The following is a 17,843-nucleotide window of genomic DNA, read 5'->3' on the forward strand; positions in this document are numbered from 1 at the left end:
GGATGGACAAATATAAACTGGAATGAGGCAGCTTGTTTCAGTGTTCACTCTCTGTGCTTTGTGTAGTATAACAGGAGAGACTATGTGATGGCAGGGTTTACTGTTTTCAGGAGGATTCTTGCTAAGACTTCGGAGATGGTGAAGCTGCCGTTGTTTTGTTTAGTTGTATTCGAAACAGCGATCAGTGCTGATTCGAGGCACTTGCGTCTGCGGAAATTAGTTTCTTTGATCACTAATTGGGCGTCTCTGAATTTCATGAGATGATTGGTGGAATTTCGGTGTTGTACACAGGCGTTGTTCAGGTTATCGTTCCTACATGCGTAAATGTGTTCATTGAGGCGGGTGTCGAGGTTTCTGGCTGTTTCACCTACGTAAATCTTGTCACAGCCTCCACAGGGTATAGTGTAAACTCCTGCATTGACTGGTTCGTGGTGCTTGGATTTTGTCCTGGTTATATCCTTTATTGAAGTACTTGATAAAGCTCCTGGAGAGCGAAACGTTGCCACAATAAATGTCACATTAGTTGCACTTGTGTCCTTTTACTTTACATATTGTCGGTAATTCTACCAACTTTATTACAATCTGTCGGACACCGCAACATAATGGACATTTCATGCAGACGTTATTTGGACACCCTTCTTCGTGCTCACAGCTATCGCAACAGACACAACTTCCTACAAGATTTCCTGGCAGAGAAGGTGATCCCTAAGTCTACTCCTGCACAACTCTCCAACTCCAAGCACCCCTTCTCTCCAGCTACCCAAGCTTACTTAACTGAATGTGCCGAAGAACTTTCTAACATCGCTAAGGAAACCTTTGAAACTGCAAGGAATATGAGGGCCAATCTTCAGATTGACCAACACACTGCTGAGCATATTTTCAGCACAGTCACCACAGCTAACCTCCAACAGAAGATCAAACTCAATCGCAAACTTCATTACCTCTGCTCTAACAGTCGATGGAAGGAAATGGGACGTGAATCCCTGATAAACAACTTATCGTCACGCACCTTAACCGACTACGAAAAACAAGCACTGAGTCTGGGACTCAAATTTACCACCAACATACGCAAACCTAACTATCAACTTAATCTGGTTACCAGGAACCATAGACACAGTGACAGCAACTTCCAGAAGGGTTATATACAGGGCCTTCTCACTGCAGCTTTATGTGAACCTTCTACTTCTAATCTTCCTAGACGATACATCACTGCCCTTAAGAACCTCGCCAACGACCCCAACATTATCGTCACCACCGCCGACAAAGGAGGTGGAGTCGTCATCCTCAACACCAGTGACTACAACACTAAAATGATGGACCTTTTGAATGATCATTCTACATACGAACCCATCAGCACTCAACAGTGGGAGACGCTCACCAAAGATTTTCTATACAAAACCAGACAAATACTCAAACGCACTAGAGAAGGGAAGAAACTTCTGTACTTGTTACCAAGCAACCCTAAACCAGCACACATGTATGGTTTACCCAAGACCCATAAACACAATATTCCTCTCAGACCAATCACGTCAGGAATAGGCAGTGCTCCACACAAACTAGCCGGAGTTCTTGCCAAACATCTTTCCTGCCTTCTGGGGACCATCAGCCCCGCTCATCTTAAACACTCAGGTGACCTTCTCAACCGCATCCGTAACCTCTCCATCCGTAACAAGAAACTAAGCAGTTTGGATGTGACTTCCCTCTTCACAAAAGTACCTACCAAAAAAGCCATCGAGGTTCTACGACGTAAAGTCAATCAGGACCTTAATCTTCCTCTACCTCCCGGAGATTTTGTTGACTTAATTGAACTCTGTGTTAATTTCAACTGTTTTTCTTTCAATAACAAGCTCTACAAACAAACTTACGGCATGGGAATGGGGTCCCCCATCAGTGCCGTCCTAGCCAACTTATACATGGAACACCTAGAGTCCGAACACTTCGCCAACATCATCCCTTCAAGCGTCACTTGGTTACGTTACGTGGACGATGTCCTCGTAATAACTCCAAAACGTTTTGATGTACGGGATCTTCAGGCAAGGCTCAACGCAGTTGAACCGGCGATCCAGTTTACACTAGAAGAAGAGTCCAATGACAAGCTACCTTTCCTCGACGTCCTCATTCACAAAGTAGACAACAACCTAAGATTTCAAGTTTATCGGAAACCCACCAATAAAAATGATCTCACACACTTCTATTCCAGTCAAGATACCAAGACCAAAAGAGGCATCATCATCGGGTTTTTCCTAAGAGCATACCGAATTTGTAGTCCTGAGTTTCTTGACGAGGAGTGTACATACATTCACCAAACATTCACAGAGTTACATTTTCCTTCTTTTTTCATCAAAGACTGCAAGAAAAGAGCTCTTCAGATCATAAATTCTTCACGCATCAACACCACTCCCAGCAAAGTTATAATTCTTCCCAACAGTCAGGTTGCACTGAACGTCTCAAAAGCACTTTCACAAGCTAACACCAGAGTCGCCATCGCTTCTAGCACTTCAATAAAGGATATAACCAGGACAAAATCCAAGCACCACGAACCAGTCAATGCAGGAGTTTACACTATACCCTGTGGAGGCTGTGACAAGATTTACGTAGGTGAAACAGCCAGAAACCTCGACACCCGCCTCAATGAACACATTTACGCATGTAGGAACGATAACCTGAACAACGCCTGTGTACAACACCGAAATTCCACCAATCATCTCATGAAATTCAGAGACGCCCAATTAGTGATCAAAGAAACTAATTTCCGCAGACGCAAGTGCCTCGAATCAGCACTGATCGCTGTTTCGAATACAATTAAACAAAACAACGGCAGCTTCACCATCTCCGAAGTCTTAGCAAGAATCCTCCTGAAAACAGTAAACCCTGCCATCACATAGTCTCTCCTGTTATACTACACAAAGCACAGAGAGTGAACACTGAAACAAGCTGCCTCATTCCAGTTTATATTTGTCCATCCTATTTTTATGTTACCCAAGTAATAGCTTTTATATCCTTTTACTCGTGTACGAATTAATTGCTCTACCATATTGTATTACTTTTGTCACTACCACTACTACTACTACTATTACTACTACTACTACTACTACTACTACTACTACTACTACTACTACTACCACTAGTGAACATCGAAATGGTACCTCACTAGTATTCACCTCACTCTGAGCCTTTATACACCCTCTGTGTCCATATATTGTTTGTAATGGCTTGATAAAGCTCCTGGAGAGCGAAACGTTGCCACAATAAATGTCACATGAGTTGCACTTGTGTCCTTTTACTTCGCAGCAATGGCTTTAAATTGGAAAAAATTCAGTCAGTATGGATATAGGAAAGCACTGGTTTGGTAATAGAGTTGTGGATGAGTGGAACAAACTCCCGAGTACCGTCATAGACGCTAAGACATTGTGTAGTTTTAAAAATAGGTTGGATAAATACATGAGTGGGTGTGAGTTGGACCTGACTAGCCACTAGGACGGATGCAGTGCTCCTCCCTTAAGTGACGTGTCTGACCTCACTAGGTCAAGGCATTGGCTTAAGCCGGTGGGGAGAATTGGAGCTGCCTTGCATAGACCAGTAGGCCTGCTGCAGTGTTCCTTATTTCTTATGTTCTTATGAGGGCAAATATTCTATTAGTGGGATGGATCTGTGAAGGACCTGCCTAGTATGGGCCAACAGGTCTGCTGTAGTGTTCCTCCTTTCTTATGTTTTTATGTTGTCTCGTTTAAAGACCAGCAGCTTAACACAAATATGTGATCAATGGGTTTCAAAACCGACAGGTTGAAGATTGAGACACTTACGCAACATGTGGGAATCTTTATTGAGGAAACGTTTCCTTAATAAAGATTCCCATATGTTGCATAAGTGTCTCAATCTTTAACACAAATAATTTGATCTGCAACCTCTTCAGAATTTCCATGACATTACATCTGTGACCAGATTAAGTTTTAAACACACAAACACACACACACACACACATCCTTAGCGTTGTAAGGCGTGCAATAACAGCTAGCAGTAATCAGTGGTAGTGGAACGTCAGTGAACAATACTACGAGTGATAATTAAAGTTATTAGTTAAAGAAAGTGAGAGGAAAGCTGAAATCATAATTCAAAGCGCAAACCGTTGGGGGTCTTAGGCGCTGTTGCCACATTGGCAGCGGTAGGCCTGAAGAAGTGACGTCACGACAAGTTGTGTGCCATTATACATATAAAGTGAAGTGTATATAATGTGAAGTGTATACTATCATCAGTGAAGAGTGAAATCGCGTGAGGAAGCGGGATGTATGAGAATATATGGTTATAAACATCACGGGTGAAGGTTTTTTCCAGGTCTATAGAACAAAAGTTAGAGATAAGATAGGTCCCCTTAAAAATAACTGTGGGCATCTTACTGACAAAGAGAATGAAATGTGCTCGATTTTAAATAATTATTTTCTCTCGGTTTTTACACAGGAAGACACTAATAATGTTCCAGTAATTAATTTTTATGGTGGGCCAGAGGAAGATAAATTATGTAACATCACAGTCACTAGTGAAATGGTTGTGAAGCAGATAGACCGACTGAATGTGTACGAAATGGTATATAATACCGACAAGATGAGAGTAAGACACATGTGCAACATCTGGGTATCTTTATTGTAGACGTTTCGCCATCCAGTGGCTTTATCAATACAAATTCTAGGACATAACTTGAAGACAGTAGAACTATGTACAGAAGATGAGGTAATCAGTCCCTCAACCTAGGAGTAGGTGCGAACAGCACCATAGTCGTGGAGATTCTGAATCTCCACGACTATGGTGCTGTTCGCACCTACTCCTAGGTTGAGGGACTGATTACCTCATCTTCTGTACATAGTTCTACTGTCTTCAAGTTATGTCCTAGAATTTGTATTGATAAAGCCACTGGATGGCGAAACGTCTACAATAAAGATACCCAGATGTTGCACATGTGTCTTACTCTCATCAGACCGACTGAAGCATAATAAGTCACTGGGTCCTGATGAGGTTTTTTCAAGGGTTCTTAAGGAATGCAAAATGGAACTCTGTGAACCATTAACTAATATTTTTAATTTATCTCTTCAAACAGGTGTAGTGTCTGATATGTGGAAGATGGCTAATGTGGTTCCTATTTTTAAAACAGGGGACAAGTCGTTACCATCTAATTACCGCCCAATAAGCCTGACCTCAATAGTAGGCAAATTACTAGAGTCAATTATAGCTGAGATTATAAGAAGCCATCTCGATAAGCATAGCTTGATTAATGATACTCAGCATGGATTCACAAGAGGCCGGTCTTGTCTAACTAATTTATTAACTTTCTTCAGTAAAGCTTTTGAGGCTGTTGACCACGATAAAGAATTTGATATTATTTACTTAGATTTTAGTAAGGCTTTTGATAGAGTTCCGCACCAAAGACTGTTAAAGAAAGTGGCAGCTCATGGCATTGGGGGAAAAGTGCTCTCATGGATCGAGTCATGGCTCACAGACAGGAAGCAGAGAGTGTCCATCAATGGGGTTAAATCCGAGTGGGGATCTGTAACAAGTGGCGTTCCACAGGGATCAGTCTTGGGCCCGTTGTTGTTTATAATATATGTCAATGATCTTGACTCAAGAAATCGTAATGACACGATTGCAAATAAACCATACCCCCGGCCGGGATTGAACCCGCGGTCAGAGTCCCAAACTCCAGCCCGTCGCGTTAGCCACTAGACCAGCTAGCCACAATAAGATTCATCCAACTAGGTATATTTCTACATCATAGGAAAGTTAGCACAGGCACCTCTGTGACCACAAATGCAAGTGGCTAGCTGGTCTAGTGGCTAACGCGACGGGCTGGAGTTTGGGACTCTGACCGCGGGTTCAATCCCGGCCGGGGGTATGGTTTATTTGCAATCGTGTCATTACGATTTCTTGAGTCATGTTGACGGCAGTGAAGGGACTTGAGCTAGAGTTCGTCACGGCCACGCTAACTGGAGATTCGTCTGTAAAAAACTTGCATTTGTGGTCACAGAGGTGCCTGTGCTAACTTTCCTATGGTGTAGAAATATACCTAGTTGGATGAATCTTATTGTGGCTAGCTGGTCTAGTGGCTAACGCGACGGGCTGGAGTTTTGAGACTCTATGACCGCGGGTTCAATCCCGGCCGGGGGTATGGTTTATCAATGATCTTGATGAGGGTGTTACTAGTGATATGAGCAAATTCGCCGATGACACAAAGATAGGAAGGATAATTGATTCAAATGTAGACGTTAGGGAACTTCAGGAGGATTTAAACAAACTGTATTCTTGGTCAGAAAAGTGGCAGATGCAGTTCAATGTAGATAAATGCAAGGTTCTGAAGCTCGGGAGTGTCCATAACTCTAGCACTTATAAGTTAAATGATGTAGAACTTAGCCATACAGATTGCGGAAAGGACTTGGGGGTTATGGTAAGCAGCAACCTTAAACCAAGACAGCAATGCCTAAGCGTACGTAATAAGGCAAATAGATTACTGGGATTTATATCAAGAAGTGTAAGCAAAGTAAAAGGACACAAGTGCAACTAATGTGACATTTATTGTAGCAACGTTTCGCTCTCCAGGAGCTTTATCAAGCCATTACAAACAATACATGGACACAGAGGGTATATAAAGGCTCAGAGTGAGGTGAATACTAGTGAGGTACCATTTCGATGTTCACTAGTGGTAGTAGTAGTGGTAGTGACAAAAGCAATTAATTCGTACATGAGTAAAAGGATATAAAAGCTATTACTTGGGTAACATAAAAATAGGTTGGACAAATATAAACTGGAATGAGGCAGGTTGTTTCAGTGTTCACTCTCTGTGCTTTGTGTAGTATAACAGGAGAGACTATGTGATGGCAGGGTTTACTGTTTTCAGGAGGATTCTTGCTAAGACTTCGGAGATGGTGAAGCTGCCGTTGTTTTGTTTAATTGTATTCGAAACAGCGATCAGTGCTGATCCAAGGCACTTGCGTGTGCGGAAATTAGTTTCTTTTATCACTAATTGGGCGTCTCTGAATTTCATAAGATGATTGGTGGAATTTCGGTGTTGTACACAGGCGTTGTTTAAGTTGTCGTTCCTACATGCGTATATGTGTTCATTGAGGCGGGTGTCGAGGTTTCTTGCTGTTTCACCTACGTAGATCTTGTCACAGCCTCCACAGGGTATAGTGTAAACTCCTGCATTGACTGGTTCGTGGTGCTTGGGTTTTGTCCTGGTTAGATCCTTTATTGAAGTGGTAGAAGCGATGGCGACTCTGGTGTTAGCTTGTGAAAGTACTTTTGAGACGTTTAGTGCAACCTGGCTGTTGGGAAGAATTATAACTTTGTTGGGAGCGGTGTTGATGCGTGGAGAATTGATGATCTGAAGAGCTCTTTTCTTGCAGTCTTTGATGAAAAAAGAAGGAAATTGTAACTCAGTGAATGTTTGGTGAATGTAAGTACATTCCTCGTCAAGAAACTCAGGACTACAAATTCGGTATGCTCTTAGGAAAAACCCGATGATGATGCCTCTTTTGGTCTTGGTATCTTGACTGGAATAGAAGTGTGTGAGATCATTTTTATTGGTGGGTTTCCGATAAACTTGAAATCTTAGGTTGTTGTCTACTTTGTGAATGAGGACGTCGAGGAAAGGTAGCTTGTCATTGGACTCTTCTTCTAGTGTAAACTGAATCGCTGGTTCAACTGCGTTGAGCCTTGCCTGAAGATCCCGTACATCAAAACGTTTTGGAGTTATTACGAGGACATCGTCCACGTAACGTAACCAAGTGACGCTTGAAGGGATGATGTTGGCGAAGTGTTCAGACTCTAGGTGTTCCATGTATAAGTTGGCTAGGACGGCACTTATTGGGGACCCCATTCCCATGCCGTAGGTTTGTTTGTAGAGCTTGTTATTGAAGGAAAAACAGTTGAAGTTAACACAAAGTTCAATCAAGTCAACAAAATCTCCGGGAGGTAAAGGAAGATTAAGGTCCTGGTTGACTTTACGTCGTAAACCTCGATGGCTTTTTTGGTAGGTACTTTTGTGAAGAGGGAAGTCACATCCAAACTGCTTAGTTTCTTGTTACGGATGGAGAGGTTACGGATGCGGTTGAGAAGGTCGCCTGAGTGTTTAAGATGAGCGGGGCTGATGGTCCCCAGAAGGCAGGAAAGATGTTTGGCAAGAAAAAAGTTTGTTTCACTTAAGTCATTTTGAGTGTACGGCAGTAGCGTGAAACCTGACCTGTATATAAGTGGGACCCTCCTGTATTTTCTACTTATTACGGGACCCCTCAAGGAAGGTTCCTTGATGTTGGTGAGGGGCTCTTGATTTAGGGAATTGGATCTGTGCTCCAGTTCCCCGAATTAAGCCTGAATGCCTTCCACATCCCCCCCCCAGGCGCTGTATAATCCTCCGGGTTTAGCGCTTCCCCCTTGATTATAATAATAATAATAATACTCATTACGGGAGGTAAAGTAACACCATTTTAGCAGTTCTACCTTCCTACCCTTTAAATAGGTATATGAAATCTTCGATGGTTTGTAACTTGTGGAAATATATAAAGCAAAATGCAAAGTGGAACTACACCTCCCCCTCCCTCCCTCCTTTCTTCCTCCATAATCTCATTCTCTCCTCCTCTTCTCGTATTCCAAAAATGACAAACCAAGCCCAAAGCCTGAAAACCAATTTCCCTCAAATCCTGTGTCTCAGATTTACTGGTTATCTAAAATTCAATCCATTCAAGTTGCTGTATCTTATCCTAAACCAATTGTATATAGGTAGAAGCCATGAATGTTGATTGATCCGAGGGAGGGAGGGAAAGGGAGAGAGAGAGGAAGAGGGAGAGAGACACACACAGAGTACACATGCAAAGAATTTCTTAAGGCAATTCATGGTATATTTTCTCATTTGCTTCCGATCTTTAGCACAAATTTACATTTTTTTTATACTTCTGCCCATCCGAACACCCCCTTCTTTTGTTTATTATAAATCACAGCAGACACAAAATTATCACTCATCACTATTCATTCATTGGACAGAACATTAATGTCATTCTTTGGACAGAAATTGTCAAACGATAACACGACAGATACCTCTTGAAGCACTGAAGATCACAGATGCTAGGAAGATCTCTCCTTACATCCTTCTTGAAGCACTGAAGATCACAGGTAATACTGGGGATACCACTCTCAGATCACTGACGTACAGAGACTAGAGTTGTGTCTTGAATCTCGCAACGACTGAAATCAATCTAGTTGCTGTTGTTTTGGTAGTCTTATTAAAACCTGTTACTGACTAGCACACCTGTTTTGTAGTACTAACCTCTTGTCTACACACATGTGCTTGCTTATCCCCGCTACCTGCTATTAGCCTTGAAGAACAGATACAGTACATGGTTGGGTGGCCGGCTTGGCCTGCCTCTATCCTCTTGCTGCCTGATGAAATCTGAGTTCCATGTCAAGTTTGATCTTCGTAGGCCGAGGAAAAGTGGATGATACACCTTATTGGATCCCACAACCTGTCTGTACCATCACCACCACCGCTGCCGCTGCCACCGCCGCCGTCAACACTGCCACCACCTCCATTGCTGTCAACACTGTACGCAGTTCCTCTTTTGAGTATAGTAACTGTGTCTCCTACAGTAACTGTCGCTCCTACAGTTATTCTGGGTACAATAACTGTCGCTCCTACAGTTACTCTGGGTATAGTAACTGTCGCTCCTACAATTACTCTGGGTATAGTAACTGTCGCTCCTACAGTTACTCTGGGTATAGTAACTGTCGCTCATACAGTTACTCTGGGTATAGTAACTGTCGCTCCTACAATTACTCTGGGTATAGTAACTGTCGCTCCTACAGTTACTCCGGGTATAGTAACTGTCGCTCCTACAATTACTCTGGGTATAGTAACTGTCGCTCCTACAGTTACTCTGGGTATAGTAACTGTCGCTCCTACAGTTACTCTGGGTATAGTAACTACAGTTACTCTGGGTATAGTAACTGTCGCTCCTACAGTTACTCTGGGTATAGTAACTGTCGCTCCTACAGTTACTCTGGGTATAGTAACTGTCGCTCCTACAGTTACTCTGGGTATAGTAACCGTCGCTCCACTTGGGACATTAATAACCAACAGTGTAGATATGGTCTTCATTGTTGTCTTTTAAGGCAGTGATAAGAGCAGTGGAGGAGGTAGTGGTGGTGGTGGTAATGACTGTGATAATGACTGTGATAAGAGTAATGACTGTGAGGAAACACACAATGGGAAGGGGAGAGTCTGCTGTAGCTCTGGGGGAAAAATACTGAGGAAATGTTGATGCTTGGTTGATAATGTTGATAAAATATGTCGGTATAGATAATTCTTATCTTTACTGATAAAGCATTTTTACAATTCTTATTAATGTAATGATAATTAGTGTTGATAATCGTGTAACTCTATGTGCAGTGAAAGTGGCGTCTTTTGGGTTAGTTTATTGGGTTTGAAGCCTGTCTACTACACGAGGGTCATTCAGGTTGCATGTCACCTGTTCACCACCAGTGAAGAATACTTTAAATACCTAAAACATCAATTAAATAAATTTAGCGCATATACACCGAGAGATATACACCTCTCGGTGTATATACCCTAATACACCTCTCGATGTATATACCCTAAGACATATACAGTATACTTCTTAATGTATATACCCTGAGCTACACACCTTAATATATTTGTCGGGAGATAATTATCTTTCTGCATTTAACCTGAGATGTATATACCCGAGATACCTCTCGATGTTTGTACATAGTATATACGATGTATATACAATTGAACTCCCAGTGTTTATACCCTAAAATGTATTCCTTTCAGTGTTTATACACAGCTCTCGATGTATATACTATTCGTGTAGGAATGTATCATTGAATATATGCTATCAGTTGTGCTGTTGCCATGGTAACACATACGTAGTTACGGCGGTGACAAATAGTTACGGTAGTAACACAGTTACAGTAGCAACACAGTTACTGTAGTAACACACTGTATATTCGGCCATAAAACAAATCTGAACGACGTAACTTTGTGGAACAACTTTGAACCTCATGGGACAATTTCTGACGACTTCAGGTGAAGCTTGAGTTCCGAGAGAGAGCTTCAGGTGAAGCTTGGGTTTCGAGAGTGAGCTCCAGGTGAAGCGTGAGTTCCGAGAGTGAGCTCCAGGTGAAGCGTGAGTTCCGAGAGTGAGCTCCAGGTGAAGCGTGAGTTCCGAGAGTGAGCTCCAGGTGAAGCGTGAGTTCCGAGAGTGAGCTCCAGGTGAAGCGTGAGTTCCGAGAGTGAGCTCCAGGTGAAGCGTGAGTTCCGAGAGTGAGCTCCAGGTGAAGCGTGAGTTCCGAGAGTGAGCTCCAGGTGAAGCGTGAGTTCCGAGAGTGAGCTCCAGGTGAAGCGTGAGTTCCGAGAGTGAGCTCCAGGTGAAGCGTGAGTTCCGAGAGTGAGCTCCAGGTGAAGCGTGAGTTCCGAGAGTGAGCTCCAGGTGAAGCGTGAGTTCCGAGAGTGAGCTCCAGGTGAAGCGTGAGTTCCGAGAGTGAGCTCCAGGTGAAGCGTGAGTTCCGAGAGTGAGCTCCAGGTGAAGCGTGAGTTCCGAGAGTGAGCTCCAGGTGAAGCGTGAGTTCCGAGTTCCGAGACTGAGCTCCAGGTGAAGCGTGAGTTCCGAGAGTGAGTTCCAGGTGAAGCGTGAGCTCCGAAAGTGAGCTCTAGGTGAAGCGTGAGTTGCGAGAGTGAGCTCCAGATGAAGCGTGAGTTCCGAGAGTGAGCTCCAGGTGAAGCGTGAGTTCCGAGAGTGAGCTCCAGGTGAAGCGTGAGTTCCGAGAGTGAGCTCCAGGTGAAGCGTGAGTTCCGAGAGTGAGCTCCAGGTGAAGCGTGAGTTCCGAGAGTGAGCTCCAGGTGAAGCGTGAGCTCCGAGAGTGAGCTCCAGGTGAAGCGTGAGTTCCGAGAGTGAGCTCCAGGTGAAGCGTGAGTTCCGAGAGTGAGCTCCAGGTGAAGCGTGAGTTCCGAGAGTGAGCTCCAGGTGAAGCGTGAGTTCCAAGAGTGAGCTCCAGGTGAAGCGTGAGTTCCGAGAGTGAGCTCCAGGTGAAGCGAGAGTTCCGAGAGTGAGCTCCAGGTGAAGCGTGAGTTCCGAGTGAGCTCCAGGTGAAGCGTGAGTTCCAAGAGTGAGCTCCAGGTGAAGCGTGAGTTCCGAGAGTGAGCTCCAGGTGAAGCGTGAGTTCCGAGAGTGAGCTCCAGGTGAAGCGTGAGTTCCGAGTGAGCTCCAGGTGAAGCGTGAGTTCCGAGTGAGCTCCAGGTGAAGCGTGAGTTCCGAGAGTGAGCTCCAGGTGAAGCGTGAGCTCCGAGAGTGAGCTCCAGATGAAGCGTGAGTTCCGAGAGTGAGCTCCAGGTGAAGCGTGAGCTCCCGGTGAAGCGTGAGCTCCAGGTGAAGCGTGAGCTCCAGGTGAAGCGTGAGCTCCAGGTGAAGCGTGAGCTCCGAGAGTGAGCTCCAGGTGAAGCGTGAGTTCCGAGAGTGAGCTCCAGGTGAAGCGTGAGCTCTGAGAGTGAGCTCCAGGTGAAGCGTGAGCTCTGAGAGTGAGCTCCAGGTGAAGCGTGAGCTCCGAGAGTGAGCTCCAGGTGAAGCGTGAGCTCCGAGAGTGAGCTCCAGGTGAAGCGTGAGTTCCGAGAGTGAGCTCCAGGTGAAGCGTGAGTTCCGAGAGTGAGCTCCAGGTGAAGCGTGAGCTCCAGGTGAAGCGTGAGCTCCGAGAGTGAGCTCCAGGTGAAGCGTGAGTTCCGAGAGTGAGCTCCAGGTGAAGCGTGAGCTCCGAGAGTGAGCTCCAGGTGAAGCGTGAGTTCCGAGAGTGAGCTCCAGGTGAAGCGTGAGCTCCGAGAGTGAGCTCCGACAGAGTTGAACATCCTGGCACTGAACAAATTCTCATAACGATTTGGAGTTTCTCTGAAGGAAGGAAATAGTGGGTGTGATTTTGGAAATAAATTCTTGGGCAATTCGGTCGTTAATTGGTCATTACAGCGGCATTGTCCACTGTGTCAGTATCTCTGGAGTATCTTGTACATCGTGGTCATATCTCCTCTGACTCCTTCGATGTCAGGTTTGATATCTTTTTTTTTGGGGGGGAGGGGGTTCTATTTTTTTTTACCGATAGTTTCTCTATTCCCATCGTCTCTTCATTCATATGTCGTGCCGAATAGATAAAACTTGCGAATTTTGCTTAAATAGCAACACTCTTCTTGCCGAATAAGGCAAGCTAAAATTTGTGTATAAAATAATTTCGCAAAAATCATTGTGGACCTAACGAAAAAAATTATTTAATTGTGTTTATTATTAAATTACTGTATTGTAAACATACCTAAAATATATTTAGTTGGATTAGGCTAAATTAAATTGCGCTTGTTATAAAAAGGTAAGGTAAGTTTTCTATGGTTCTTTTGATACAAAATTATTAATTTTTACATGAACATCAATGAAAATAAATACTTATGTCTTTAAACGTATAAGAGAATATTTTAGAAAGGACTTAATTTTAAATGAGTTATTGCTAGTTGACCAATTTTGCCTATTCGGCACGACACACATATAAACATAGGAATCTGGACTGGGGACCCTCATCCTCAGAGAAGAGAATAAACGCACTTCATATGTATGTATGTATATATATATATATATATATATATATATATATATATATATATATATATATATATATATATATATATATATATATATATATAATCAATAACAACACTGCACTAGCCAAGGACTCGAACCCATGCTGCTTTGGCCTGCCTCATGCTGGGCGAAAACACATGACGCCCTTATCCACTGAACCATACAATCCTTAAGAGTAGAGCATCCAGCGGAACTGGATGTGGTACTCCCTACCCAAGGACGCACGATGGTGTGGATGACTCTAGGCTAATTTCATTCTAGTCCCTGTTTGGTGTACTAGTACAACGAGCAGTATTTTATATTATTGTGACCACGAACGAGTGGTATTGATCAATACCACTCGTTCGTTATTGATATATATATATATATATATATATATATATATATATATATATATATATATATATATATATATATATATATAATGTCGTGCCGAATATGTAAAACTGGTCAATTAGCAAGAACTCATTTAAAATTAAGTCCTTTCTAAAATTTTCTCTTATACGTTTAAAGATATATTTTTTCGTTAATGTTGATGTAAAAATTTATAATTTTGCACCAAAAGGAACTTAGAAAACTTACCTAACCTTATTATAACAAGCGCAATTTATTTTAGCCTAACCCAACTAAATATATTTTAGATTTGTTGACAATAATTTAATACTAAACAAACACAGTGAAATATATATTTTTCGTTAAATTCAGAATGATTTTGGCAAAATTATTGCATACACAAATTTTCACTTGTCCTATATGGCAAGATGAACGTTGCTATTTAAGCCAAGATGGCAAGTTCTGCCTATTCGGCACGACATATATATATATATATATATATATATATATATATATATATATATATATATATATATATATATATATATATATATATAATACACATGATAACAGCTTTGTGAATATATAATTTACTATTTTAATTAGCATTTCAACATATCCAGGCATCCTCGTATAATTTATTTCATTGATCTACCACTCTGTGAAGAAAAGTGTGTGTGTGTATGTGTAAAGTGGGTGGGCAAATTTATATAATTTTCTGAAACGTCTGTATGCAGCTTGAAGTGCAGCAATATAACCGACTTTGGAAACTAAATCCTCACAGTTTACACACACACACACACACACACACACACACACACACACACACACACACACACACACACACACACACACACACACACACACACACACACACACAAATGCAAAGTCATGAAGATAGGGGAAGGGCACAGAAGACCACAGACAGAGTATAGGCTAGGTGGCCAAAGACTGCAAACCTCACTCAAGGAGAAAGATCTTGGGGTGAGTATAACACCGAGCATGTCTCCGGAAGCACACATCAACCAGATAACTGCTGCAGCATATGGGCGCCTGGCAAACCTGAGAACAGCATTCCGATACCTTAGTAAGGAATCGTTCAAGACACTGTACACCGTGTATGTCAGGCCCATACTGGAGTATGCAGCACCTGTTTGGAACCCGCACTTGATAAAGCACGTCAAGAAACTAGAGAAAGTACAAAGGTTTGCGACAAGGTTAGTTCCAGAGCTAAGGGGAATGTCCTATGAAGAAAGATTAAGGGAAATCGGCCTGACGACACTGGAGGACAGGAGGGTCAGGGGAGACATGATAACGACATATAAAATACTGCGTGGAATAGACAAGGTGGACAAAAACAGGATGTTCCAGGGAGGGGACACAACAAGAGGCCACAATTGGAAGTTGAAGACACAAATGAGTCAGAGAGATGTTAGGAAGTATTTCTTCAGTCATAGAGTTGTAAGGCAGTGGAATAGCCTAGAAAATGACGTAGTGGAGGCAGGAACCATACACAGTTTTAAGAGAGGTTTGATAAAGCTCATGGAGCGGGGAGAGAGAGGGTCTAGTAGCAACCGGTGAAGAGGCGGGGCCAGGAGCTAAGACTCGACCCCTGCAACCTCAAATAGGTGAGTACAAATAGGTGAGTACACACACACACACACATACATATATACATACATTCGTCAGTCTTGGTCAAGACTTTTTTTACGTTTTTAAAAAGACCTGCTGGTTGGCAGAGTAAATGGAAGAGCTTTGATGTCAATATTAGAGTTGAGTGAGTGAATATATTGATGCTCGCAGAGTTTGGCTGGACGTTTACTGATGGTGGCTAGCCAGGGCAGCCAGTCCTTTTTAGCGAGCCAGGCAGCCAGTCCTTCAACGAGCCAGACTTTCAGCCAACCAAACACAGGATCCTCTTCTCCGAACTAGAGAGCCAGTTCTTCAACGAACCAGTCAGCCAGACTTCTTCAGTGAGAGAGGCAACCAGACCTTTTCAACGAGCTAGTCAACCAGACAGTTTCAACGAGCCAGTCAACCAGACAGTTTCAACGAGCCAGTCAGACGTTTTGAATAAGCCAGTGAAGAGGATCCTTTTCAATGAGCCAGCCAGCAGTCAGCCGGCTAGCCTTTCAACAACCTGCCAGCCAGCTAGAGTTTTAACAACCAGCCAGCTAGCCTTTCAGAAACCAACTAGCCGGCTAGCCTTTCGACAACCTGCCAGCCAGCTAGAGTTTTAACAACCAGCCAGCTAGCCTTTCAGAAACCAACTAGCCAGCTAGCCTTTCAAAAACCAACTAGCCGGCTAGCCTTTCAACAACCTGCCAGCCAGCTAGAGTTTTAACAACCAGCCAGCTAGCCTTTCAGAAACCAACTAGCCGGCTAGCCTTTCAACAACCTGCCAGCCAGCTAGAGTTTTAACAACCAGCCAGCTAGCCTTTCAGAAACCAACTAGCCAGCTAGCCTTTCAACAACCAACCAGCCAGTTAGCCTTTCAAAAACCAATTAGCCGGCTAGCCTTTCAGCAACCATTATGCCACCTCTGTCTGACACTACTGAAGTCTGCCACCTCTGACACTACTGAAGTCTGCCACCTCTGTCTGACACTACTGAAGTCTGCCAGCTGTGACTGACAGTAGTGAAGTCTGCCAGCTGTCTGACGCTACTGAAGTCTGCCACCTCTGTCTGACACTACTGAAGTCTGCCACCTCTGTCTGACACTACTGAAGTCTGCCACCTCTGTCTGACACTACTGAAGTCTGCCACCTCTGTCTGACACTACTGAAGTCTGCCACCTCTGTCTGACACTACTGAAGTCTGCCACCTCTGTCTGACACTACTGAAGTCTGCCACCTCTGTCTGACACTACTGAAGTCTGCCACCTCTGTCTGACACTACTGAAGTCTGCCACCTCTCTGACACTACTGAAGTCTGCCAGCTGTGACTGACAGTAGTGAAGTCTGCCAGCTGTCTGACGCTACTGAAGTCTGCCACCTCTGTCTGACACTACTGAAGTCTGCCACCTCTGTCTGACACTACTGAAGTCTGCCACCTCTGACTGACACTACTGAAGTCCGCCAGCTTAGGCTGACGGATATCATTACTGTATGTGACCCATCCTGAGTGATGGAAGATGACAGAGAAACGTAGCTTTTATTGTCACCGTAATGTACACTGCTAACGTATCCAGTTTTAATTTTAAAAAATGCTATAGTCATACTGCTTGACCAGGGAGTTCACTTTCCGTACTGGCAGATAACTTGTAATCTGGAAGAGCTCTTGATGCTTATATTTTAAGAAATAAAACCCGTCACACCCATTCACCCCCCCTCCCGACACAAAAGTACGCTGCTTATTACTACAATCCAGACATTCCATAGGTGTTTTAGCAGGGACAGTCGGGTGTATGAGAAACTCTTCCACAGCTGGAGATGAAGATTAGGTGGAGAAGGTTACAGGAACCTGGGGCACGTATCGTGGGGTTAAGGCAGTGAAGGGGGAAATCTGTTCTCTCAAAGGGAAATCTGTCCTTGAAGTCTGGAGGAGGCGGAGAGAAGGGTGATTAACGAACAAGAGAGAGTGAATGGAAAGTTTAGTAAGTTTAAGGAAGAAGCGAAGAAAAGAGAGAGATCTGACTGAGATGATTCATGCAAGAAAGGATGAATCATTGAAGAGAAGGAACTTGTATAAAGTGAAGAAGCTTAAAGACAGAGTAGAATAGCTAACATATGTATTAGATGGAGGTAATCCAGAGGTAGGAAAGGACATAAAACAAGACAACACAGGTGACCAGCAGACAATTTCTCATTATAAACATTCCATTTATACCTCCTAATCTGAGCATTG

The 17,843-nt window shown here is 43.3% G+C and overlaps 1 long non-coding RNA gene across 1 annotated transcript in view; it reads left to right on the top strand.

Annotated features, from left to right (window-relative positions):
* LOC138854658 (uncharacterized) overlaps window positions 1-17,843 on the top strand; it is a 922,066-nt gene that overhangs the window by 135,053 nt on the left and 769,170 nt on the right. The gene's annotated exons all lie outside the window — the stretch shown is intronic.

Source organism: Cherax quadricarinatus, chromosome 66 (genome assembly GCF_038502225.1).
Source record: "Cherax quadricarinatus isolate ZL_2023a chromosome 66, ASM3850222v1, whole genome shotgun sequence".
NCBI classification, from domain to species: Eukaryota; Metazoa; Arthropoda; class Malacostraca; order Decapoda; family Parastacidae; genus Cherax; species Cherax quadricarinatus.